This window comes from Triturus cristatus, chromosome 5_2, assembly GCF_964204655.1.
Source record: "Triturus cristatus chromosome 5_2, aTriCri1.1, whole genome shotgun sequence".
Lineage (NCBI taxonomy): Eukaryota > Metazoa > Chordata > Amphibia > Caudata > Salamandridae > Triturus > Triturus cristatus.
In genome coordinates, this window is record NC_140588.1 from 1,006,393,637 (window position 1) to 1,006,419,823 (window position 26,187).

At 46.3% G+C, this 26,187-nt stretch overlaps 1 protein-coding gene across 1 annotated transcript in view; it reads left to right on the top strand.

The window, feature by feature from the left end:
- C5_2H8orf48 (chromosome 5_2 C8orf48 homolog) overlaps positions 1-26,187 on the top strand; it is a 285,118-nt gene that overhangs the window by 213,488 nt on the left and 45,443 nt on the right. The window lies entirely within an intron of this gene.

Genomic DNA, 26,187 nt, shown 5'->3' on the forward strand with positions numbered 1-26,187 from the left:
TTTACTCGGGTGAAATGCTTTGGGCTGTTTTTATTTGCTAGCACGGCGTTACTTTGCTAGCCGTAGATTTAATGCATTCATTTTCTCCGTTCGATCTTTCGTGCTTCTATGAGTCATTTAAAAAAAAAAATTACAAGGTGTACAAAAACTCGTACAGTATGTGTTATTTAAGGGGATGCTGTAGGGCAGGTCTGAGTTCCGGCGTCACCTCAACATCCTAGGATTCTGAGCAAATCACTTCACCTCCTCCCCATGCCAAGTTAAAAAAAAAAAAAATTAATCAGACTGTTGCTTACATAAAGCGCTCCAATCCCTTGGGCCGAGTTCGCGCTATATAAAACTGCACCACTTAACCTCCTTAATAAAGTTTTGTTGCGAGGTTGAATAATCCTTTGGCAGCACATAAGAACATTCTTCTTAAAATAGAGTTTTGAAGTTCTTCTCCTTTGAGCGCCTGGAGCCAAACTTTTATTGACCGGTTTCCATGGGAACTGAAGCCCACAACACACACTGAGTGGAGCAGAGGCCCCCACATCCTGTCGTACTCTGCTACTTTTTATTAGTTGATTTTGAATGATACGTTCTAGTTTTCATGTGTGTCGGCCCAGCTTGAGCTCTCCCTCGCTCCTCACTCTGACTCACCCCTAGCACTCTCTCTCACTCCTGCAGGCGCCAAGGCCCTCACTCCTACTTGGCAGGAGGAATGTAACCTCCTCACTCTCCCTCTCCTCAGCGATCCTCCCTCCTTGGTTCACCCTGGATGCAACCCTCGACCTCTCCCCTACCCCCCTCAACCCCCCGCTGCTCTGAGAAGAGCATTGTGGGCCCTCACGACCCACCTCTTGTGGGCCCAACTCTGACCTCCCTCATTCCGAATACCACTTTTCCCCACTTCTAGTGCTTTTCTCTCCTAGCCTTCTCCCATATTCCCAGAAGTTTGTGCAACTTGTGTCAGTTGTTATGGCGTAGCTGCTAATTTTCCCAGGTCCACCGTGAAATGCTGGTCTAGGCCAAACTTTTTTCTTCAAATTCTGCGACTTGTAGGCCCACTTAAGGTGTTGAACTGAAGTATACAGGATAAGCATTGGCATAGCCAATAGGTCTCGCCTTTGGGACCTTATAAGTGTTTAGTCATGCAACAGTTGATGTTGTTGCACCAAGGATATTATGTTGGATAACTAAACACTTAGACCTATTGACTATGCCAATGCTTGTTTCTCTTGCTCACTCCCCACTCAACAAGGTTTAAATATTTGAGGGTCAGTTGAATTTCCAAGATTATTTAGCCCTTTTTCCGCTTAGTTTACTGAAGATCTGTGGAGCAGCATAATTGTACATAAGTCTTTCATTTGGAAGGAATTTTGAGTCCAATGTGTAAGTATTCCTTTTTGGGCTTTAATGTCCAATTTCAGACATCCATAGCACTATGCCCCTCCTCCCTGATTAAAGCCCAATGTTTCCTCCGGTGGTACTTGAAAACTCTGTAAAAAGACAACACTGGGTTCCCCTCTGTTTGATGGGTAATACCTCCTTTACAATAATTTATTTTGTTGCTTTTCTTGCCCCTCTCATTAGCCAGATATCTTCATTATTTATTTGAATGCATATACCACTATTCTCTGCTGCCTTACTTTGCGTTCCACCAAGCAATATCACTGCTGATAGAAGAAACCTTAATGAGAGCCACATATAATTTGAGTCACTGGAAAAAAACATACAGGTCTTCGCAATCCAGATTGTAGAATTCCTTAAAAAACATTCAGTTACACCTTATTTATGTCACTGGGTTTCTATATGTTGGTGCTTACCACGTCAGGTGTTCCAAAAGCCTTTTTGCTCCAAACTTTTGGATGGATGCAATATCAGATTGCTTTCTAGTTAACAATTGCATGCATGCCCCAATCTCTGTGGTGTGGAGAAAGATGAAATATGTCATCCCCCTATCCACCACCAGAGTTCTCAGACTCTTTGTTTTGTTGGTTTCACTCTGTGACTTGAAGGCTGCGGCTAACTCTAAGACTTGCGTCAATGCCCTCCTTCATGGAGGAGGAGCTGGATTGCCAAGTGTGTAAAGAAGCTGCCCTTACTGAGACTAGGATAGGCTAAAGGCCCAGCCTTCTGAACCCATGGTGATGGAATGAGTCAAACGCGAGCCTACCAAGGAGTGACAAGGATCTGAAGCAAGAATGACCTAGATTGATCCTGAAGAATCAAGGGCATCTGTGTCATGTTGAAAGTGCGCTAGGGATGCTAGATGGCAGGTTTATTGGCGAACTTGCCTTGTCTCATCAATCTATCCCCCTTCCCTCCTCCAACACCCCAGACCCAAGCATTACAATCCAGTATTGTGTGAGTGGGTCTGTGAACCTTTTTTGAACAGGTAACGAGGTATTGAGGGCTCACTACATCTCTTATCTATTTATTTTATTTATACATTTTTATATAGCGCAAACATGACCCAAGAGGGTATCAGAGTGCTTTACATTACACTGTTTTGAAACATTAGATGATTGGGGTAATATACATACATTCAATATTCGACAATCAATACAAAAGAGGTAGACAGTGGTATATAGGATAACATATGTGGGTAATAGTCATGCATGACTTAAAGTCTTAGGATGTGAATTTGTTCATTAGAAGCATTTTTACTTCTTTTTTGATGGAGGAAAAGGAAGAGATTCTGCGTACATCTGGAGGTAGGGAATTCCAAATCTTCAGTGCGATATCTGAGAATGCTCTGCAACCAGTTCTCTTTTTGTGGAAGGATTGTGGTTTCAGTAGTAGTGAACTCTCACTTGGCGATTGTCTGCGTCCTCCCGACCGCTCTAGCTTTTGTACTAAGTAACTGGGGATATTGCTATGCAGGGCTTTATGGGTCATGCAGGCAATCTTTAGTTGTATTCTTGCCTCGTAGGGTAGCCAGTTCAGATCTTTCAAGGTTGGAGAAATGTGGTTTCTTTTTGTCCCAGAGATCAGTCTGGCCGCAGTGTTAAGAGATGCCCTCAGCGCAGAGAGTGGAGCTTCCATAGTCCAATCTTGGTAGCACTAGGGCTTGTGCCGCCATTTTTAAGTCTGTCTGTGGGAGGAAGGGTTTAAGTTTTCTTAGGATGCTAATCTGATGATTAGCTCCCTTGGTGGCATTACTGATATCTGCCTGCATATTTAAGTGTTTGACTAGGGTGATTCCCAAGGATTTCACGGCGTCAATGATGTGGGCAGCACAGTCAAAGGAAGTTAGATGCTTTATTTATTTGAAGAGTTTTATATAGCGCTGGCTAGACCCGTAGGTATCGGTGCGCTTCACATGAAGATCGTTGAGTTACAAGTTCCAAATTACGTCCGTTACCAGAGCATAGTAAAACACAGGCAAAACAACAATGTTACGGAATTCGTCGGAGGGAGGGGGAGGAAGGAGTCATCGCAGTTAGGGGTAGCCGATTCACTTAGATCCGTAGCATTAGGAGTGTTGCGCGATTGTTGTTTGATGATTTCGAATAGTTTTTGGGGACGATTAATGGCTTGGTTCAGCTGGGTTTGAAGAAGTCTGCCTTGGCCTTTAAGATTTTCCTGTTGTATGTATTCCTCAGCCCTCTAAGGTGATATAGGTGTTAATGGATGGTACCGATTTCCATATTTGTTCAGCTGATCTTGGCTTGCACCGATAAGAGTTCAGGTTCTCATTGAACCATGGTTTGGAGATTTTGGTGGAAATGTTTTTTTTTTTATGGAGGGGCGCTGTAGAGTCTAGTATTTCAAGCAGAGTGGAATTGTAAAAGTCTGTGAGGTCATGGACGTCAACCATGCCTGTCGTGGGGATCAGGTCTGAATTGCATCGGTTTACCAGGGCGATAGGGTTGGTATTTTGGATATTCCTTATCCATTGTTTTGTTTTTGTAGGTTGCCATCTTTTTGGAGTTACCTCAATATTGATGGAGAAGATGCTGTAATGGTCAGTCCAATCACATGAGATAATGGATTCTAATGAGACATTGTTCATTTTTGCTATCATAAGGTCTAATGTCTATCCCCTGTTGTGGGTTAGACTGTCACATAATTGGGACAGATCCTGATCTGGCAGAAAGGATTTAAGACCACTAACATCATGATCGCTCATGTTGTTCCAGTGGAGGTTGAAGTCTCCCAGAAAAATCTGCGGCACTTGGGGGTTGTCATTGGATGTAATAACTTCCATTAACTCATCGATGAACGATACATTGCCACCAGGGGGGGGGTGGTATATTATGTGAAGTTTGCTAGTGAGGCACTTGTCATTTGCGATGTTGATGCAGAGATCTTCACAGCAGGATAAAGAGGACTGTGTCTTCTTCATTAACTGAGATTGTGTTTCGATAAATGCAGCCTAACACGCCACCAGGTTTCACGGTTCTGTCTAGGCGGATTATATCATGATTAGGAGGGACCAGTAGGTCTAGGATGGGAGAGGAGGAACTATTAAGCCATGTTTCAGTAAGGACGATAATGTCAAGATCATTCGAGAGGATGAGGTCATAAATGTCGGGAGCATGTTTGTTAGCTGATCTGCAAATGATGAGTGCACATTTCAGTTTGCTAGTCGAATGGATGAGAACAGTCTGTACTATGTTGATATTTGTGAGGTTTTCTCGTTCTATGGATCTGTAGTTGTGAGTATGTTCTCTGTAGGGGATGGCTTGAATGGTTTGAATACTGTCACATAGAGACTTACTGTTTATCTATGGGACTGGCATTAGGTAGGATGAGGTCATACATGTTATTGTCAGATAGTTCAGCAATTCACCTCCTGGGACAAGACGGGTCGTTGGGGGAAGGTATCTTACTTTGCCTAGTGTACTCAGGGTGTCTGCTAATTTGGTAACTAATTTGGTTCACGGTGGCACTAGTGGCTCTGTGCGAGTTTAAGAGTTCTTTGGTGATGGTTGATAGATTTTGCATTTTGTCCTTGAGATGGGACAGGCCGATGGATAACTCGTTGAAGCGTGCTATCCAATCTGAGTTAGGATCATTAGTTACGTGTTGAGGCGTGTGTTCTATTATAGGGGGAAGTCCGCAAGTTAAATCTGGTTTCATGGGAATAGCGTTATTAGGTTCCGATGGGATTAGTTGATCATGGAGGGTTGTTGGTGGGTCCGTAGTAGTATGGGAGATGGCCTTGAGAGGTGATAACATGGTAGGGCTGATGCATGCGAACGGAGTATGGTCGAAGAGTGGTGAGTTTGGATGAGCGGAGGAAGTTTCGAGGGTGCTAGGTGCCGATCAAAAACCAGAGTAGATGGCAAGTCATGGAGAGCTTTGCAGGTCAGCTCAACTGTAGGTGGGGCGAGTGGGATGTCGGGGGTGGATTCCGGGTTGGTGGATTCTCCATTGGTCATCAAGGAAATCAGGGGTGTGTATGGAATGGGTTGGCTGGTACCTAAGAGTATCCCTGTCCATTCTGGGCCTGGGGACCCTGGTGTGGTTGAAACCATTGTGATGCATGGTTAGCGGGCATTGGGGGTGTGGAGAGATTTAGGTTCAGTTGAAGTTGTTATGGGATTTTGTAGAAGAGTTGGAGGATCGTCTGGCTAATCGGGATGAATAGTGACAGGGAGTGTGTTATTCTTGCTGTTTAATGCTTTCTTGAGAATAGAAAAGATCTTTTCTATGATAGCGAGATTGAAATTAGAAGCTTGTATAACGATGTTATCATTGGTGTATATGGATATGGTAGCATTCGCATTGCAGAAGTCCGAGGCGGTTACCGACAATTTGAGGGCATGTGGGGTTTTTCTGGCATTGGAGATTCGAAGCATGGAGTAGAAGATATTCCTCCACTGTTCACGTTTTTTGGTGTGGAAAATGAGGTCATTCAATAGTATGCCTTTGTTGATGCAGAAATTGGGGTCTGAAATAAGGGTCTCGGGATGAGTTTTTATTAGCCCTTGTTTGAACTTCTTGGCTGCATTTTGTGATAGATTGGGAGGATAGTTAATGATGAAGGTTCATTCTGTCTCTTTTTTTTTCTTCTTTCTTCACTTCTTTCTTTCCTTAATTTCTATGAGACTCCCTCTATGCTTCCTTCCTTCTTTCACTGGAAAAACTTCCTTCACCTATTCGCTGGTAACTTTTAATCATTTGCTGTCTGGTGAAGACACTGGTGGTGGTTAATACCATTCTAAGTTGGCCACCGCTTTTTCAGGCTTGTTGGTCCTGATTTGATGATCTTCTTCAACAATTCTTTATTTCTTAGGGACATCCTTTCTACTTCTTTTCTGCCATACTTAGGGTTGTCCTACTCCAGTTCTCTGGTATCATCTCTTTTCTGGAGAGAGCACGGTTGACACTTAAAGCCTTTCCAAGATGGCCGCCGCTTTTAGGCTTACTTAGATAGTCCTATTTTGATGACCATTAGAGTGGGACGTAGGTGCCATCTTCCGAAAGAGAGCTGAGATAGCTGGAGGGAATATCTCCTAAAAATGGAGGCCTGGGCCTCCAGACACCGGGGCACAGCCCCCCCACCCCCACGTCTGAAAGACTAGGAGACTGAGCTGAGGCTCCCAGCAACATACAGCCACTCCACAAATTGGAAGGAGCGAGCCAAGCGATGCTTCTTGCGATCACCCAGCCCGTGCCGGTTCCAGTCACACAGCTTGGAGTGTGTGCTGTCACGGCTCGGTCTCACCTAGCGAAGGGCGACCCACGGGGCCTGGGCATACCACCAAGGACTCCGTCAGGCACCCAACAAGCCTCCCCAATGTGAGTCCATCAAGGATCCAGGCTTGTGACATGGCTTGGGAGACATGCCACTGTTCCACCTGAGCAGGGTTCAGGGCATGAGAATTATAATTATAATGGTGCCTCTGAAGTTTTGGATTTCAACACCAAGAGATATAGCATGGTTCCTTCCCTTCATCAGGTTTCAACAAAAGGTGTCCTTATTATGTTGACCTCATAATACTCATCCCAGGTTCTTTTGAACCCTCTCACGACAAGTTTTGATTCCTTGTCTTGGTGTCACTGCAGTGCCCTGCTACCGATGAGTGTTAAACTTTCTATTTGATGGCCCTGGTTTATTGTAGCCTCCACACTGTGTGACACCGAAAATCATGGCCATCACTGAATCAATTTGGAGACTAAGACTATAATAATATAAACATGTTAATGCAGAATGCAAACAGCAAACTTATGAAACATCAAACGGAAACAGATACAGTGAAAATAACAGATTGGGGAAAGTAACTGGTGGTGATAACAAATCATAAGTGAAACCAATAACAGGGTAGTGCCAGAATTTGAAGAGCATCTGGCCACCAGATAAAATTGTAAATACAGATGTGTTGGGATATTTAAGGGGAAAAATATAATTTTACTTAAAAATTGATCATATTACTCATGCACAGTTGAAAGAAAAAGGTGACATGAGGCCAGACACATCTGGGAGTTTTTGAGGAGTAGTTACAACATCCAAAATTACTATTGCTTTTTCAGACAAGTTCAAGTTTAGGCAACAGGACCCTAGCTTTCAAAAGAGGAAAGAAATATCCGAACGAAACCGAGCAAAGGCAGACCTATCACCAAACAGGACACTGAAACATAAAATCATTGTAATGGCTTATGGAACAGATAACAGAGGAACACAATGCTGAACCAGAGAAATCATTAGTGGTACATTCTTTTGCTACTACACTCTCTGGAAGGAGGATTGATATCCTGGAACATTTGGGAACCAGAATCAATTTGTTGATATAATTGAAAATTGAAACTCAAAGTTTTCTTTGCACAAAGACATAAATGTCCCGTACAGATCCACTTGATACTGCAGAGAAACTGTGGGGCTCTAATGAACATTTTCACACAAGGGAGGGAGCAACATTAAAAACATTAAAGATCATTAATATAGGAGAACATGACATGCCAGGACTGGGAAGACTTCAGTCTATTAAGATAAGTAAAAAAAACATCATATTTATTTATTTATTGCATTTTCAACAACATATTACATGCAATAAATTCAAATTCACATGACATAGCCTTGATTGTTTTGGTGTGGTTAGTGCGATGTCTAAAGTGTCAGTTCGTTCCACTGCTCTAATCAACTAGTTTCTTGGTTAGTGTACGTCGTTGGTTATAGCAATAAATATATGTTTAAACTAGAGGTACGTCCAAGCAATAACTTTTGCATGTCTCAGCAGTGTGCACTGGTGCACCATAAAGTGTTAAATGTTAGCTATGTTCGCTGATAACAGCCGTTCGTCTGGTCTGCCCCCACTCTGCCTAGCTCTTGTTCATGGCCTGGGAGTGTCAATCATGACAGTTTGCATTGAACAGTTTCAGTCTAGTAGCTGTGTGGTTATTGTGCAAGCCCTTCAAATACGTCTGTTAGTTCGTTCCAGGGTTCTGTTGTTGGATGCTGCCATAGCCCCCTGCGTTTTTCAGTTTGGAGGGCGAAGCCCTCAGCCCTCACTCTTCTGCTTGCTTCTACCTTCCAATGGCAATGAGAGTTATCCCTCAGGGTACCTCTGGTGCACTCTATTGCTTGGCGGGTCATGACCAGGCCCAGGTCTGTAAACCTAGACTGCACCTTTGGAGGCAGAGAGTGCCTTACAGGCCCAGTATGCAGCTCTCTATGGTTAATGCCGGTGTTCTCCCAGTTGTTCTCCCTAGGTCCACTGTGACCTCCTGCCAGAAATTGGCCACGGATGGTTACACAAATGCTACATGTATGAAGTCTGTCCTTTGTATGGCACCTAGGGCATTTTTTGTCTTTTTGTCAAAAAGATAGTATTCAATATGCGAGTCATGTCATGTCAATAAGAATTTATAAAGCGCACGTTCACCGGGGAGGTTTCATGGCGCTGAATTAAGCTGAGGACTGGTCCAGAAGAACAGTTAGAAAGCCTGTCGGAAAAGCAAGGTCTTTAGCAGGCGTCTGAAAATGAGAAGAGTCGGAGAGAGACGAATTTCAGAAGGGAGAGAATTCCAAAACGGAGGGGCCAGGGTAGAAAATCTGGTACCGCCGGTGCGCTTGAGTTTGAAAGTTGGAGTCAAAAGAAAATTTTTGCGAGCAGAGCGCAGATGGCGCGCAGGGGCATATTTTGTGATCATATTATTGACAAATTTCGGGCTGGATCCATTAAGTGATTTGAAAATGAGACAGCCTATTTTAAAAGCGCTACGTTGGACAACGGGTAACCAATGAAGATGCTTCAGGACAGGGGTGATATGGTGATGCCTAGGTTGATGAGTGATTAGACGCGCTGCCTGGTTTCGTATAAGCTGTAGCCTTTTAGATAGATAGAGGGGAATGCCAAAGTACAATGAGTTGGCGTGGTCGACATGTGACATGACCATGGCGATGATAACTTGGATGCGAACATCCTGAGTGAGGTATTTGCAAATTTTCTTGATTTTCCAGAGTTGAAAAAAACAGGTGGATACCACAGAGCTAATCTGGGGCTTCAAAGTAAGGTCTTGGCTGAAATGCACCCCCAGGCTTTTAGCTGTGCTGGAAGGGATGGGAGGCTGGACCAGTTCTCTGGGCCAGAAGTGGGGGCCCCAGGGGTTTTTAGCAGTACCACCAGTTAAGATGATTTCCGTTTTGTCCGGATTAAGTTTTAAGTGATTTTTGTTCATCCAGGTGCTGATAAACATCATGGTGGATTGAAATGCGTGGGCCGATTCAGGAGTATTGCTGATGGAAAAAATAAGTTGGAAATCATCGGCGTAATTGAAGGTGCAAACTTTCCGCTCCTGTAGGGAGCGGACAAGAGGACGGAGGTAGAGGTTGAATAATAGAGGGGATAGAGAGGAGCCCTGGGGGACACCACAAGAAGTATGGACACTCGGAGCAGTGAACGGAGCTGTTCGAACTGCCTGAGAGCGATTTTCCAAGAAGGAGATGATCCAGCTTAGGGCGGGGCCAGAGATTCCTGCTTCCCTGACACGATCGACCAAGAGATGGTGGTCGACCGTGTCGAAAGCAGCCGAGAGATCAAGTAGGACTAAAGCCTGTGGGGAGCCCTTGTCAACCTCCCCACGGAGAATGTCCAAAACAGTAAGAATGACCGCATCGGTGGAATGTGCTGAATGGAAGCCAGCTTGGTGGGGATCAAGGAATTCAGATTTCTCCAGAAAATCGGTGAGGCAACTAGTAACGTGGGCTTCCAGTAACTTGGCCAGGAAAGGAAGAAGAGAAATGGGACGATAGTTGGTGAGGATAGGGGGGTCTGAGCCAGTCTTTTTCAGTAGAGGTACAACAATGGCCTCTTTGAATGAGGCGGGGACGGTACCTTGAAGAAGGGATTTATTTAAGAGATTGAGGACGGGATGTGGGAGTGTAGTGAAAATTTCTTTCAAAATGCTGGGGGGGGCAGCAATCAGTAGGCGAGCCAGATTTGACTTTAGAGAGGAGTTTAGCGAGAGTGTGATCTGTAAGTAAGGGAAAGTGCAGTAAGGAGCAGGAGTTAGTGCTGGGAGGAGGAGAAAGAGACGAGTCTAGGATCGCCGGGATGCTGGACTTAATTTTCTTGATTTTGTCAATAAAAAAGGTGTTTAGAGAATTGCAGAAGGTTTGAGATGGAGGGGAGCTACATAGAGTTCTCTCAGGATTAGAGAGCTCGTTAACAATACGGAAGATCTCCTTGGAGCGGTTGGTAGCAGACAGAATTTTTGTGGAGAAGTAGGTAGATTTGGCCGTTGCGATGGATTTTTTATAAGAGTTCCGAAAATTGAGGTATAATAATTTGTCTTCAGGTTTATAGTCGCAGCGCCATTTCCTTTCTAGTTGTCTGAGGGTAAGTTTAAGGAGTTTAAGTTCATTGGAGAACCATTTTTGAGCGTCATGAGGACGGAGGGCGGGGGACTTCCTAAGGGGAGCAAACTTATCAGTAGCAGTCAGGAGCCAGCTAGTAAGCTGATCGTTAGCTGCATCAAGGATGGGGTTGTCCAATGGGGCGGTATTCATAAGAAAGTCGAAAAAAGGTGATTTCTCCAGTTTGCTCCAGTTTCTACGGGCATGAGTAACTAAACCGGGAACTTTAATCATGGCCTCAATAGAGGTAGAGAAATTAATAAAATGATGATCGGACCAGGAGCATGGTGCTACGGAGACAGTAGGCAAAGGATTATTCATGGTCCAGATCTGGTCGAGAATGTGTCCTTTAATGTGAGTGGGCGTGGATATGTGTTGGGTGAAGTTGAGCTCGGTGAGTAGCTCGGTTAGCTCAGCCGATTTAGGGCCGCCGAGAGTATCATTGGCCCAGTAATTGAGGTCGCCAATAAGTAAGACCCTCCCATGGTTAGTAGCCAAGTGGGCTATTTGTTCAGCCAAGGAGTAGGGAAAGTGAGGCATGCCTTGGGGGGGCCTGTAAAGCAGGACACACACAAGTGAAGGAGCCCCAGGTTCGAGCTCCATTTTTATTACCAGATTGTCAACCAGGGGCAGGTCAAGAGGGGAGAGAGTCTTGTATCTAAGGTTGCGACGAGAAATAATGGCTACTCCTCCTCCAACTTTCCCCAGGGGGCGATTAGCCTGGGTAATACAATAGTCCGAGGGTAGTGCCGCCAGGATATCAGGAGATGACTCTTGGGACAGCCAAGTTTCAGTGAGCAGGAGAAGATCAGGCTGCTCACTTTTAAGTAGAAGGAAGATATCCGATTGATGTTTCACCATAGAGCGAGTGTTGAGGTAGATGGCAGATATTTTGCGGGTATTGTGGTCCTGTCTCAGCTGCAGGGTCGGTGGTTTAAGTATGTTAGCCCTGTGTATTTCAGGGAAGGTTGTCCTGTATGCCAAGAGACCCTGTTCGAGGATGCTGGAACGTATGAGGGAGCTAAGTACAAAAATAGCAGAGGCAGAATGAAGTTCCAGCAACGCATCATACGTATAGGTGAATCGCTGGGCATGGCAACAGGCCCCAGGGCCCGGAAGTGCGTGGACGGGCGCAGACGGGCTTGCCTTTGGCACGCCCGCTGCGCACGTCCGCTGCGCTTCCGTGCTGCTACCGGCATGAAATAGCCGATGGTAGCCTTGGCTCCGCCCCCCTGCGCGCTGATAGGCTGAATGAAAAATGAGCCAGCCAGCAGCTGCGGACCGGGGGAGAGCGGGCGGGATAAGTAAACAAAGTGAGTATGACAGGCAAAGCACATAAAAAGTCGCAATCACGATTTTCAAGTTTAAAAAAAAAAAAAGATTAAGAATAAACGGTCTAGCAGCTTCTAACAGTTCTAAAAGTAGCAGCGTTACAGCTAAAGTGGATTTCCCGCGCTACAACCGGCTTGAAATAGCCGATGGTAGCCTTGGCTCCGCCCCCCTGCGCGCTGATAGGCTGAATGAAAAATGAGCCAGCTAGCAGCTGCGGACCGGGGGAGAGCGGGCGGGATAAGTAAACAAAGTGAGTATGACAGGCAAAGCACATGAAAAAAGTCACAATCACGATTTTCACGTTTTTTTATTTAAAAAAAGCTTAAGAATAAACGGTCTAGCAGCTTCTAACAGTTCTAAAAGTAGCAGCGTTACAGCTAAAGTGGATTTCCCGCGCTACAACCGGCTTGAAATAGCCCCCTGCGCGCTGATAGGCTGAATGAAAAATGAGCCAGCCAGCAGCTGCGGACCGGGGGAGAGCGGGCGGGATAAGTAAACAAAGTGAGTATGACAGGCAAAGCACATACAAAGTCACAATCACGATCGCGAGTGGTGAGGTTTATGGTGTGTAGGTTGTTAAATTGTGTGTAGCGCAATCTAGTGTTTCTGGAGACCTTGTGTGGGTGAGCCATTGTGTTTCCATTCTATATCCTTCAGTTTCCATCCTATTGCCCTCTCCCAGTACGATCTCTGTGTCAATAACTGGGTTGTGGACATCATTTGGATAGATTTGTATAGCCAAGATATAAGTTTGCGGCCCCTGCTGAAAGTCAGCAGGACCTGCAGGACATTGTGCGTTTTCTGGTTTAGTACAGCCACCTTCCCACAATACCTCTAGTGAGTGTGCTAATGTCCCATAGGTCGGGAACTGTGACTCTGGGGGTCCCTCCTCATCTATCAGAAGTGCAGTGCGCATAGTTTTCCCTTTGCTTAACAGTACTCCTACCATGGTAATTCCTGCAGTTGTCCAGTCCGCATTCACCTCGTGGTAAAAAAGCCTCCTCTCGCCATCGGAAGGCTCACTAGGGGAGTTGACAGGGCATACCTCCGGTGCTGTGCCGTCTTCCACAACACCCTGCGCAGCATAGGAGAGCAGTGGCCACTAAGTTAGTGGATCTGGGCTCTTGAAGTTTAAAACCCAGCATAAGGGCAACCAAAAAGGCCTCCCATTGTTTGTCGCTCATCTGTCCCAGTTGGGCTAGTCTGAATCCATCTAACCTCTCGGCCTCTCATTGCAGCTGATCAACATGATAGTATAATTCAAAATCTGGCGCCCTAAAGCCTTCCATTTCGTCATGGCACTGTAGGGTGGTCAGTGACACTTTGTCTGCCTCCATCCCATATCAGGTCTCTTAGTAGTGTATTTGCTGTCTTGAACCACGTATATGGGATCCAAACAAGGAGATTCATAAAGTGGTAAAGCATGCGTGGGATCATCACCATTTTGGATAGGGTGATCAGTGCTATTATCAGCTACTTTTACGTTCGAAATCTAAGCTGCCACATAGACACCATAACACGCCTCCAAGGTTCCCCTCTTGGGTTTCTGCCTCCCTATGATAGAGCCACACTCCAAGGTACTTGAAAGGGACTGGTTCCCATCGGAGTCCCATAGGCGGAGGGGCGCCCATAGGCGAGGCAGAGTCAGCGTGAATGCGCATGATTTGAACCCGTTTGTGCAGAGTCCTGATAACTTACACAGGTTGTCTAGGAGCCTCACACGCCACAGTATGCCTGTGGCTGCCACTTGCGAATACAGCAGCATATCATCAACGTAGAGGGATATGCAGTGTACGCTGTCACATAGTTGGATCCCCTGCCATGTGTGTCCCTCCGCCGTAGGCTCCAGTGCTAGAGCGTGCAGCTTTGAGGACAGTGGGCATCCCTGACTCGTTCCTCTGCTTCAAGATGCAGCCATTCATGCTCCTTCTGGTCCATACATCGACATAGAGGAGCAGCATCCACTTTTCCCAACCCACGCCTGAGGCCATCCGTTGCTTTATTGCTTTCAGAAACTACCAGTGCATTGTGTCAATGACATTTTGGCAGTCTGTGGCAGGAACAACAAGTCTAAGTCCCTCTCTGGGTCTGTCTCAGTATTTCGGAAGAGTGTCCTGATGAACCTATTTTGACCCTCGTGGACTAGAGCCTGTAAGTGCAGTCTAAGTCGATCAGCCAGAACATTACGGAGTGTTTTATAATCCAGGTCCAACATTGGAAGGGTTCTGTAGGAGGAGACATCAGGTGTCTCCCCTCCCTAGCTTGGCGACATAGACTCGGAGCGCCTCTCGAGTTGTTGCCGGTAGGGTTAACCTTGTGAGTATCTCCTGGTACGTCAGCCAGGCGCGGTACCAGGGTGGAGGAATATAGTTTGTAAAATCCCATCGGTATACCATCAGTGCCTGGGGATTTGTTGCACGCCAGGGTTTTCAATGCAGCTTTTATTTCATTTTCGGTTATGGGGCTGCCTAATGCTTCCATGGCTGTCTCTGGTAGAAGGAAGCAATGTAGTGGTCCAAGGCTTGTATGTGTGGCGTGTACAGGTCGGTATAGTACCTGGTGAATTCCTTGTGCACCTCAAGCTGGGTGCGTACTATCTTACCTGTAGGAGTTCTGATACTAGTGACTTGGGGAAAGGGCATTTACTTTCTTTGCATATAAGCTATGCTAACACTCTGTGTGAGACAGTGCTGTGTACATACGGTAGGAATAGGCATGGAGGGCTTGTCCAACGAGTTTTCACCTCTGCGCTCTCTCCTCTAATGTGTTGATTGCTCCCTTTATCACGGTGATCTCAGATTCAAGTGTCTTCCTAATCTGCGTTACTTGCCCTATACAGTGTCCCCTAACCACCACTTTGAAGCCCTCCTGCTCAATACCGCGTAAGGTAGTTGTGTGTTCGTTGTGAGTTAAATATATACAGGTACTGTCTCCTAAATGGTCTCTGAAAAGAGGGCCCTGCAGAAGTCGCACCTTTAATTGTCATGTTGGTATGGGGGTTCGATGATTGCACCAGCGGAGAGTCAATATTAGAGGATTGTGGTCTGACCGGGAACTTCGTAGATATTCCATGCCTGTGGAGAGAGTCTGTGAGAGCATAATATTTTGCCCATTCTGCATGTCAATCGTGGATTGGGGAGTGAAAGGAGTAGTCTTTTTGATATATAAAGTACGCTTTGCTCCTGGGATCAGGTCGAGGTATCCACGCGCTTGGAACCGGAAATCTAAGAATCTCGAGAATCAACGCAACACCGAGATCTTTTAAATATATTGGGGATCTAATTAACGGCTCCCCATGAGGGTGTCCTTTAAAAAGAACACAGCATCATTCTTATTCTATAGACGAGCTGTATCTGTGAAAGCACTCAGTTCTAATATAAGATCTGTTCATATACCTTCGCATCCTGATCGAAACCAAACAGTGAAAGGCAGGAAGAATAAAAGGCCTGCTCCTTTATGTTCCCGTTGAATTAAGCGCATTCTTCTTTATAACTAAAAGGCAAGAAGTCCACTAGTACCGACCTCTTGGATGTACTGGTCAACCTATAAGATTGTCTGTACCGTGGGAGATTAGAATAAATTGTCCTGAAGAAGGTGGTCCTCTATCCTTAGTCCTCCACCGAAACGCGTCGACGCAAGTCAAAAAAGGCAGACTATAGACTGGAGTGACATCTGTTCTCTGAAAAATTAAATAGCAGTATCTACACTGTGGAGAGTAGTTGATTTGGGTCTTTTGTCTTCCTTTGTATTTTGGATTAGAAAACATTTGTTCTTACCTGTGTTCTCCCTATGTTTTGAATTGCTTTTTTATTGTAATTTTTATTGCTTGTTTATTGTACAACAAATATAACGTCAAGCGTTGATTTTATTGTTTTGTAACTGTCACACATTTTTTATTGTGTTATGTTTTTAATAAAATACAGTATTTTTTACTCACAACAATTTGGGACTGGGTTCAGATTCTGGTGTCTTGTTCTGGTGATTGATTGAGTTTGATACCTGTATGAGTTTGTGAGGTTATCCGTATATGTGCCAAAAAGGGGAATATTTCTCTGGACTACTGTAGTCTTTTTGATGCCCAGTGTTTATTTAACAAGCGTCTCTCAGTCCCCAATGTATCGTCCAGGCCTCAAACTCATGGGTAAGTCGAATGGTAGGTATGTCAGGTAGAGGTGGGTGGGTTGGAGCGGTCAGCATGCACATTCGCTATGCACTTATAGTTGATGCCAAGTAACCATGGCAGTTTCTCCCTATCTGATAGAATTGGTGCCAGGGAGGCAAGGAATTGAATCTACCCTGTGATCGGCATGTAAATACTGCCCAGTACTATAGGGACCCCATCAAGGCGTCCCTGCAAGATCATATACTTGACCTCTTTGTGTGTGGACATTGGCTGAAAGGGAATTCCAGCCTTTATCTAGATTAAGGAACCCGGGCATTGGAGGAGAAGCCCATGGTGTCGACTTGACCCCGCCATCTCAGCTTTAGCTTGGGAATCTCATTATTTATCAGGTGCATCTTTTGCAGGAGGGCCATGTTCACACCCAGTCTTTTAAGGTATTTCAGGACTTTGTTTCTTTTAGACTATGTGCTCATGCCCCTCACATTCCATCTCAGGAATGAGTAGCTATTGGTGGGCTGTGTCAAGGTGCGTAAATGGTGTTGTCTTGGGGTTTGGCCATGAGCGGGGACCTGCATTGTCTCAGTGGTATAGTGCTGTGCCACCTGGTCAAGTGCAATCTTACAGTTTTATAATTGGCACTTAATGGCGGCCGCTGCGGGGGAGCGCTAGTGAGAACTTGATCTCCGGTCTGGGTCAGCACTCTCCCCGGCAGCTCCGCATCTGTCGCCTCGCTGCAGCGTTGAGTCCTCCTCCTGGTTGAGGGTTTGCGCCGGCAGCCCATTTCTGACTCCTGCCTCAGAGCTGCACCAGTCTCTGCCTGCCTGGTGTCCCCTTCTCACCCTCGTTCAATTTAATCCCTATTTTTCGACCTCATTTCTATTTAATTTTATTCTTATTTTTCGCCCTCATTTCGATTTCACTTTATTCTTTATTTTTCGCACTCAATTCTATTTAATTTTCATTTTCATTTTCTCTCCTCCTTCTGGCCTGCTAGCTGTTTTCTTCTGTTAATCCCTCTAGCACCGCTGGTTCCCGCTGCTGCTGCCCCTGCGGCCCCAACCCCTTGCACAACCCTCTCTCCCACCTCCCTAACTCCTGTTCCCGCCCCCCTCCCCTACTTAATAGTGGCCGCTGCGGGGGAGCGCGAGTGAGACCTTGACCTCAGGTCTGCGTCAGCACTTTCCCCGGCAGTTCCGCATCTGTCGCCTCGCTGCAGCGTCGAGTCCTCCTCCTGGATGAGGGTTCGCGCCGGCAGCCCGTTTCGGACTCCTGCCTCAGAGCTGCACCTGTCTCCGCCTGCCTGGTGTCCCCTTCTCACCCTTATTCAATTTAATCCCTATTTCTCGCCCAGGTTTCTATTTAATTTTATTCTTATTTTTCGCACTTATTTCGATTTAACTTTATTCTTTATTTTTCACCCTCACTTATATTTATTTTAATTATAATTTTCTCTCCTCTGCCCCATAGCTGTTTCCTCCTGTTAATCCCTCTAGCACCGCTGGCCCTGTCCCCTTGCACAGCCCCCTCTCCCGCCTCCCTACCTCTCGTTCCCACCCCCTCCCCTACTTAACGGTGGCCGCAGCGCAGTCGCCCAGCAGGCGTGCCAAAGGCAAGTCCATTTGCGCCCTTCCGCTATCCAACCGTGACCAGCGCCAGCCCTCATCGTACTCAACCCCAGAAGAAGCAACCACTGCCTTAGATCGACGCCAAACCCCACCCACGGGCAGTCCTCCTGCCGATACTGCAGACTATCCTTCACCATCAACACCCCTCCCATGGCCGCAGAACCCACAACGGACGCCCGCGCCACCGAATCCCTGATGTGCATCCTTCCCAACGTACGCTCCCTCCACAGACATGCCACGGAGATAAGGGACCTGATCGACACCCTCTCGCCAGACGTCGCCTTCTTCATGGAAACATGGACCAATGCCACCTCCGCCCCAACATCACCACTGCCATCCCCAATAGATGCAAGATCCAAAGAAAGGACCGCCCCCACCGCACAGGAGGAGGACTCGCCATCATAGCTCCCTTCGACTCAACACCTCCAACACAAGCGACCCCCCGCTCCAACACAGAGCACCTCCACTTCCAGATCCAAACCAGCCCCAGGACCACGCTACGCTGGACACTTGTCTACAGACCCCCCGAACCCTGCGACACTTCCACCACCACCATTGCCGACCTCGCTGCACCCCACACCATCGCCTCCATGGACTACATTCTCATCAGAGACCTGAACTTCCACCTAGACAACCGCAGCGACCCAGACTCCACCACCCTCCTTGACAGCCTCACTAACCTCGGGCTGACGCAGCTCGTCATCACCCCCACCCACAGAGCAGGACACACCCTGGACCGCATCTTCGCAGGAGGGACAAACATCCACTTCAGCCACACCACGCAACCCCTCTCGTCAGATCACCACTGCGTACACTTCACCTTCAACACCACCACCGCACCCAAACCTGCCCCGCGCTGCCAGGGAGGAACTGGAGCAAGATCACAGAGGGCACCTCAACACTACCCTCCTCCACAGCCCCCCCTCCACCGCAACAGATGCCAATTCCGCAGCAAAAGAACTACACTGCTGGATCACCAGCTGCACTGACAGGCTCGCACCCCACCGCCACCCCATCAAACAACTCCCCCTGAAGGCCGCCTGGTTCACCACCGACCTCCAAGGAGCCAGGCGCACCTGCAGGCACCTCGAGAAACTCTGGCGGAACAGAAAACTACCGAAGACCAGAACAACTACAGAAACGCCATGAATGAATACCACCAGTGCATTGATTAGAGCCACCAAGCAAGCTTTTCTCAAGAACAGGATCCTCAGCAACGCCAAAGAACTCTTCATCGTCATACAGCTGTTCACTCAACCTCCCAGCGAAGCCACGGACATCACACCTTCTCAGGACCGCTGCAACAAGCTCAGCTCCTACTTCCACCTGAAAATCCAGGCCCTCTACGACAACTTAAGCGAACAGACTCCAGACACTGCGCCCCTCCCCACCATTGACAACCAGCCGACCATCACTACCTGGAAACCTCCACCACTGAAGACACCACCACGACCATGAAGAACACCCACTCATGAGCCCCCACGGACCCCTGCCCACCTCACATCTACCGCAGAGCAGCCGCCATAGCACCCGTACTAGGCCGGACCATCAACGCCTCCCTCGATTCTGGCATCTTCCCTGACGACTGGAAGCGGGCAGAGGTGAAACCTCTCCTCAAGAAACCCTCAGCCGATCCAACGGATCTGAAAAACTACCGGCCCATCTCTCTCCTTCCCTTCGCAGCCAAAGTCACCGAGAGTTTCAGCAACACCCAACTGACCACCTTCTCGAAGAGAACGCTATGCTCGACCCCTCCCAGTCCGGATTTCGCAGCAACTACAGCACCGAGACTGCCCTCATTGCCGCCACCGATGACATCTGCATGCTACTCGACCAGGGCCACACTGCGGCCCTCATCCTACTAGACCTCTTTGCAGCCTTCGACACCATCTCCCATCGGACTTTTGCAGCCAGACTCCAAGACACCAGCATACGGGGAACCGCCCTCGACTGGATCCGCTCCTTTCTCTCCGGCAGAACACAAAGGATCAGACTCCCTCCCTTCCTCTCCGAACCTACTGAGACCAACTGCGGAGTACCCCAAGGATCCTCGCTCAGCCCCACGCTCTTCAACATCAGCATGGCCACCCTCACCGCCATCGTCAAACAGCATGAGCTCAGCATAGTATCTTGCGCCGACGACGCCCAGCTCATTCTCTCCCTCACGAATAACCCCGAAGACACCAGACTTGGCTTCCAAGAAGGAATAAAAGATGTTGCAGCCAGGATGAACAACAGCTGCCTAAAACTGAACTCTGAGAAGACCGAGGTCCTCGTCCTCGGACCCTCCCCCACTGCTTAGGACAGCTCCTGGTGGCCCCCTGCCCTCAGAAACCCACCCACCCTGACGGATCAGCCCGGAGCCTCTGCATCATTCTAGACTCCTCCCTCACCTTGACCCATCAGATCAACGCAGTCGCCTCCACCTGCTTCAACTCCTTCCGCATCCTCCGCAAGACATTCAAGTGGATCCCTCCCGACCCACACACTCCTAACCAGCAGATTGGACTAAGGCAACGTCCTCTACGTCTGTATCAACAAAACCCTGCTACACAAGCTCAAAACCATCCAGAACACCACAGCCAGACTCGTCCTCGGAACCCCACGACACAAGCACATGACCCAGCACCTACAAGACCTCCACTGGCTCCCCATCGAGAAGAGAGTGACCTTCAAGATACTCACCCATGCCTACAAATCCCTCTACACCATCGGACCCAAATACCTCAATTAAAGAGTCTCCTTCCACGTACCCAAAAGGAACCTCTGCTCTGCCGACCTCGCCCTGGCAGAGACCCCACGCAACCGCAGAACCAGAGCAGGTGGAAGAGCCTTCTTCTACGTTGCAGCCAAGACCTGGAACGAGCTCCCAGTCAGCATCAGACACTACACCACTCTGCACACCTTCAGGAAGTGCCTCAAGAACTGGCTCTTCGACTAATCTGGAGCTGCACCCTTCCTCCCCAATTACCCTCCCTAGCGCCTTGAGACCCTCACGGGTGAGTAGCGTGCTTTATAAACCCCTGATTGATTGATTGTTTGAGCATAACGTCCGGGCCACGCAACAATAAAACAATCCTCAACTTCCTCTTCAGAGGGTAGAGACAACAGCCATCCGTACAACAACAATAAGCTGTCTAGAAATTGTCCTTTCTTCCATTTCATGGGTGTACAGGGAAGAAATGGAAGGGGCGCAAGGGTCGCTCTCTGGAGCTGTCCATTCTGCCCATCACCTGAATTCATCTTGATGTTGTAGGAACTCCACACACACCTTTCCACGGGTGGACAAGATTCCCTAATACACAGTAATGCCCCAGCACTGTCATGAGTTTAGTTCAACTCTGGTAGATTCCACAGTCACAGGCTCCCCGCATATCGCCTCCATCCGGGTGTACATATCCGAGTCACTCCAGGAGGTGTCGAGGAAGTGCGCACTCAGGTCCTGTGCCTCTAATATTCAAAAAACATTTGCAGTAGCCACCGCTGCAGCCCTATCCTGTTCCGCCGCTGCCTCGAGAGTCCCCTGGGGGCGCATCGAAATTGCCTTCATTTCATAGGTAGTGGGGGTTGGGTTCCAGATGCGCTGTCCGTGCTCACCAGGTGCGTTTCCAGCCAGGCCTATGTAGTCTCAGTGTTGTCAAAGAACGATGAGCTATCCGCTATCACTTTTAGTCTGGCAAGGAGCAGCAGCATGTATTTGATGTTGGCGTGTTTGGGCTCCCCTTTTGACCATTGGGAAAGACACCAGTTTGCGATGCTCTATTAGGATAACTTGATAGCAGTGAAGAATCCATAGAAGCAGAGGACGCTGCACTAGAATTGGTGATGAAGTAATCTCAGAGAAACGTTTGCAGTCCCTCCTTACCTCTCACCAAGAAACATAATTGTCCTATTTTATAGCAAAGCGAAATAGTATCTTGAACACTTATCTGTCAGTGTAACTCTAGAAGTAAGTCTTATCACATAATTGCACTAGAAAAAAGCTCTTGCCTTACAATCAATTTTGGTAAAATAATTTGGCAAAGAGGGAAATATATTTGTACAGACCGAGGACCAAATGCCTTGGGTGTCGCAACAAATTAATGGTTCTCAATGTAATTTGAAAAACTTGATGTCCATCGCATGGTCAATATATCACTTATCTTGAACCCCTAAGAAGAACAATGACACATCTAACAACCGCTATAATCTACGTTAAGTGTGTAACCGTGGGCACACCCACTATCAGGAAAACCAGTAAATAATATCAGAATAAACTGTGAAATGTCCAAGAGTTTCTAACATATAGGCCATTGGATACAGTTCTTTATCAAGACATACGTTTATATACAAGAGATACGAAAAATGTGGCCAGCTAGCTCCATGACGTGAAGTGGTAAGATAACTTATCTGCTTGCCACACTTGGTATAGTAAGCTTACATAAGTCTGTTCAAGAATCAGATAGAATCACTGTTCTCTGTTCTTACCTGCAAAGTTTACCAGCCTATTATGTAGCCTCTAATAATATAGCCAGTTGCAGAGAAGCTTACCAAGTTGTTAAAGGCCCTGAACCAGAGTTATAGGCCCGAGTCACAGGGCCAATAACGAATGTGAGGGTCTTTAACAACAGGTATAGCCCGAGGTAGAAGGGCTATAAGTCTATTGGATCTTCCCACATACTAAGGGTAGAACATTCTTAATTAAAAAGCGAGAAAGCCAAACATTGGGATGTTTGAGAAGAAGGCTTATACCAGCCATTACAAGCCCGGAGCCACTCCATAGCCTTCAAATGAGCTCCCAACATTCCAATGTTCTATTGTAATAATCGATATGTTGGATTTGTGCCTAACCAGCATGCTTCATGCATGTTTTAATTATATTTTTCAAAGCTCCAAGGAAGTGCTATGGATGTCATATTTGCTCCCACTCACACAAATATATTCATGGGCATGTTTGAGAGGAATGTGATGAAACTTTTGCTAACTACTTGATTAAACGTTCACTAGATACAGGCAAAAGGTTCTTTTATTGATTATGTTCTAATGATTTGGCGATGCTCGGGAAATTGTTATTGGAATTTTTATCTGAATTTGCTGAGCAACAGTTGCTTCAATCCAAAACACACAAACCTCATTGAGAACAGTGTTTCTTCTGTGATACAGCATGTGCTTCAATCTTGGCGTCAATCTTGACTACATAGACCTATGATACAATGTTAAAGTCACCTGTCGCGCTCTCTCTCCTCCAAAGTAAGAACATTCCTGAAACACTGGGTTTAAGTTTTTATTTTGAGCTTTACGTCTAGGTTATGTAAAGAAGCACTGGGATATCACCCAACTACTAGGCTCAGAACATCCAGATTGTCTTGTGACAGTAATACTTTGGAAAGAATGTAAAGGGGCTCTATTTTGTTTTTCGTGATGTACTGATTTTTTCCATTGTTGAAATTGATTATCGGGATAAAATGTACTTAAAGGCCATGACCTATATTTGCACAATCTTGTTATAATCCTGGCTTTTAGTGGAATTAATCAGCTTTTGACGAATAAAATGAATTTAAGTCTAATCTTATCGATTGTTGCCTATGGAGTGCTATGTACTGTTCATGATTTCTTTTTTTTAAATATAGGGATACGTATTGACTTGAAGCATATTGAAATTTTCTAAGCATTCACTTTTAATTTTATTGCTTGAGTTACCTTAATTTTTAGTCTGGTAGCCAAGTCCTTCTGATTTTAATAGAATACACTAGACATTCACATACGCTTACACTCTGTCGTATAGGAGCTGGTAGCCAGCCCTCTTCATCCATTGGTCAGTTATGTGTGATTCATATCTTTCTGCCGCTCACTGGTGCATCAGGTGAACCCACTTCACAGTGAATGGTGGATTTCTGCTCTTACACAAGCTGCACATCCGTATATGAAGTAGTTTGCTTTAGTGCCAGGAATTAAGTTTGCAATGTCTATTTTTTAAAACCCAAAAAGTATTTTTGTCCTTAGCTGATTGTTTATTTTTGGCACGTGTCCGACAGCTCCCCCAACAATAAAGTGTTCTTTAGTATTGTTAATAAACCATTCTGAAAGAATGAATGAATAAAGGTTTACAAAACAAGCCTCAGTCATGCCAGTAGGGTGGCAGCCAGTGTCAGACCTATTGGCTTTGTCAGTGCTTGTTTCCTATTCGTTTTGCATAGTTTCGCTGTGAAGGGAGGACTTGCCTGTTTATATCTGAACTATGTTGGTCCGAAGTAGGACACTTGTTTGGTTTCTAGAGAATTAGAAAGGCCTCCAGCCTATTGAATTTTTCATTCTGCAATAAATTGAAGTTCTGTCTGCAGAGTACTTACTGTGGTCATTCCTAGGTGGAATCAACTACTAGAGTCTCTCTCGGTTAACATTTAATAAGAGTTGTCACTCCAAACAGGGCAACTACTGTTAGTGTGGGAGGCTGCCCCAATGTATATGGACTAGAACCCCCTAGACTTAATCAAGCAGGAACGATCTTGCACGGAGCACAGTGAAGGCTCAAAAATCATTTCAGTGAGATTCCGCTTTTAAAACCTTCACTTTAAACTTAGTAGCACCAGAAAGGAGTGGTCACCATAAAAGCTATACATTGCGACCCCGATCTATACGTACTTCTACATAGTAAAGTCCACACCAAGAAAGCCACAACATTAAAAGCCACTTCATCAATTCCTGAAAGGGATTGGTCTTTGATACTTTGAGAGTACAGGGAAATATTTTTTTCTTGATTTCAAATAACTTATTATTTGTCGTGGTCCTCTTATGGATCAGAGACCGGTTTCTTCACTGACCGCGCTTATAAAATAAAACAGTCCAACCTAGAAATCCAGAGCAATGCTGGTCAATAAAATATTTGTATAATTGACTAGTAAATGTTCCTTTCTGATGCCATAAATGTATTATATTGCCAATTGACAGCCTGTTAGTAGGATTTTGTTTGTAATTCATCCTCCTTATATTTTTTGAATGTTCTAATATAGGCGTCATCACCCTAATGTTTTATGAATTGGTATATATATATATATATATATATATATATATATATATATTACCTACTGGCGGTCGCCAGTAGGTAGTTATAGTTAGGACCCTGTTTCCATAGGAAATCCGCAACATTCTATTTGGAATAACTTTGGCGCCGGTCGACGAATCCTCGCGAAATGTTCAAAACTAATGGGGCGCTACACTCCGCTCCTACCCTGAAAGTCTCGGGGGGATTCGTCAAGCGGGGGCTTAGAAAAAAGGGGGGTCCCAAAACACGTTTTCCCCATGCATTTTTCCATAGGACCTTTAGACACAGCTACAGCCCGAACGGCTGAACAGAATTACTTGTAATTTGGCAGAGAGGTAGTCCTCAGGTCAAGGAAGTGCCTTTTGTAGGTCTGGTGTAAATCTGTTCAGTAATTCCTGAGAAAATAGCATTTAAATCAATATATATATCTGTAAGCGCGCTCCGAGCACGCACCGTAAGCTTACCGTACGCGTACGGTGCCGTGCGCGAGCGCGATTCTGATTGGCTGTTAGATCTTAGTAAACATTCGAATCGGTCGAAACCAGGAAGTGTCGGCCGCCATTTTCTCTCTCGCACTCGGAGGGGTGGTGGAAAAACAAAGTTGGATATCATAAAAAGGGGGCAGGCTAGACAGCTCCTAACCACCTAGCCTTGGTTATGGTGTGCCAGAAGGCCATCCAAGGCCAAAAAATATATATATTTTTTTTGATAAAACGCCGAATACGCTTACCGTACGCGTACGGTAAAAAAGTATTTAAAAAAAAACAAAAAACATATTTCCCCCCCCCCATGTGCAATGACATATAACAAGTAAATGAACATATAACAGAAAACCTTTCAGAACGAAGCGCATAATATGTCCTCCGTGTGCGGACGGTGCGCGAAGGGCATCGTGCGTTCATGGCCCATCCAGCTTAACGTGGGCACGCGGTGCGCGTAGCGCACCGCGTGCCCACCGTGCGTGCACGGCACTAACTGCGTTAAGTGGGCGCGCGGTGCGCAAAGCGCACCGCGTGCTCACTGTGCGCGCGCGGTGCGCGAAGCGCACCTTGCGCACACGGAACGAACTGCGTGAAGTGGGCGCGCACGGCACGAACGGCGTAAAGTAACTTAGCATTTAAAAAAACGTACAAATTTACTGAAAAAACCATAGGTTTCACACACGTTATAGTTAGGAATTAGCATTTAAAAAACCTTGCAAATTCACTGAAAAAACCATAGGTTTCACACAAGTTATAGTTAGCTGTACATTTCACTCGTAAAAAACCAATGAAATTCCACTGCTAATGACATATGT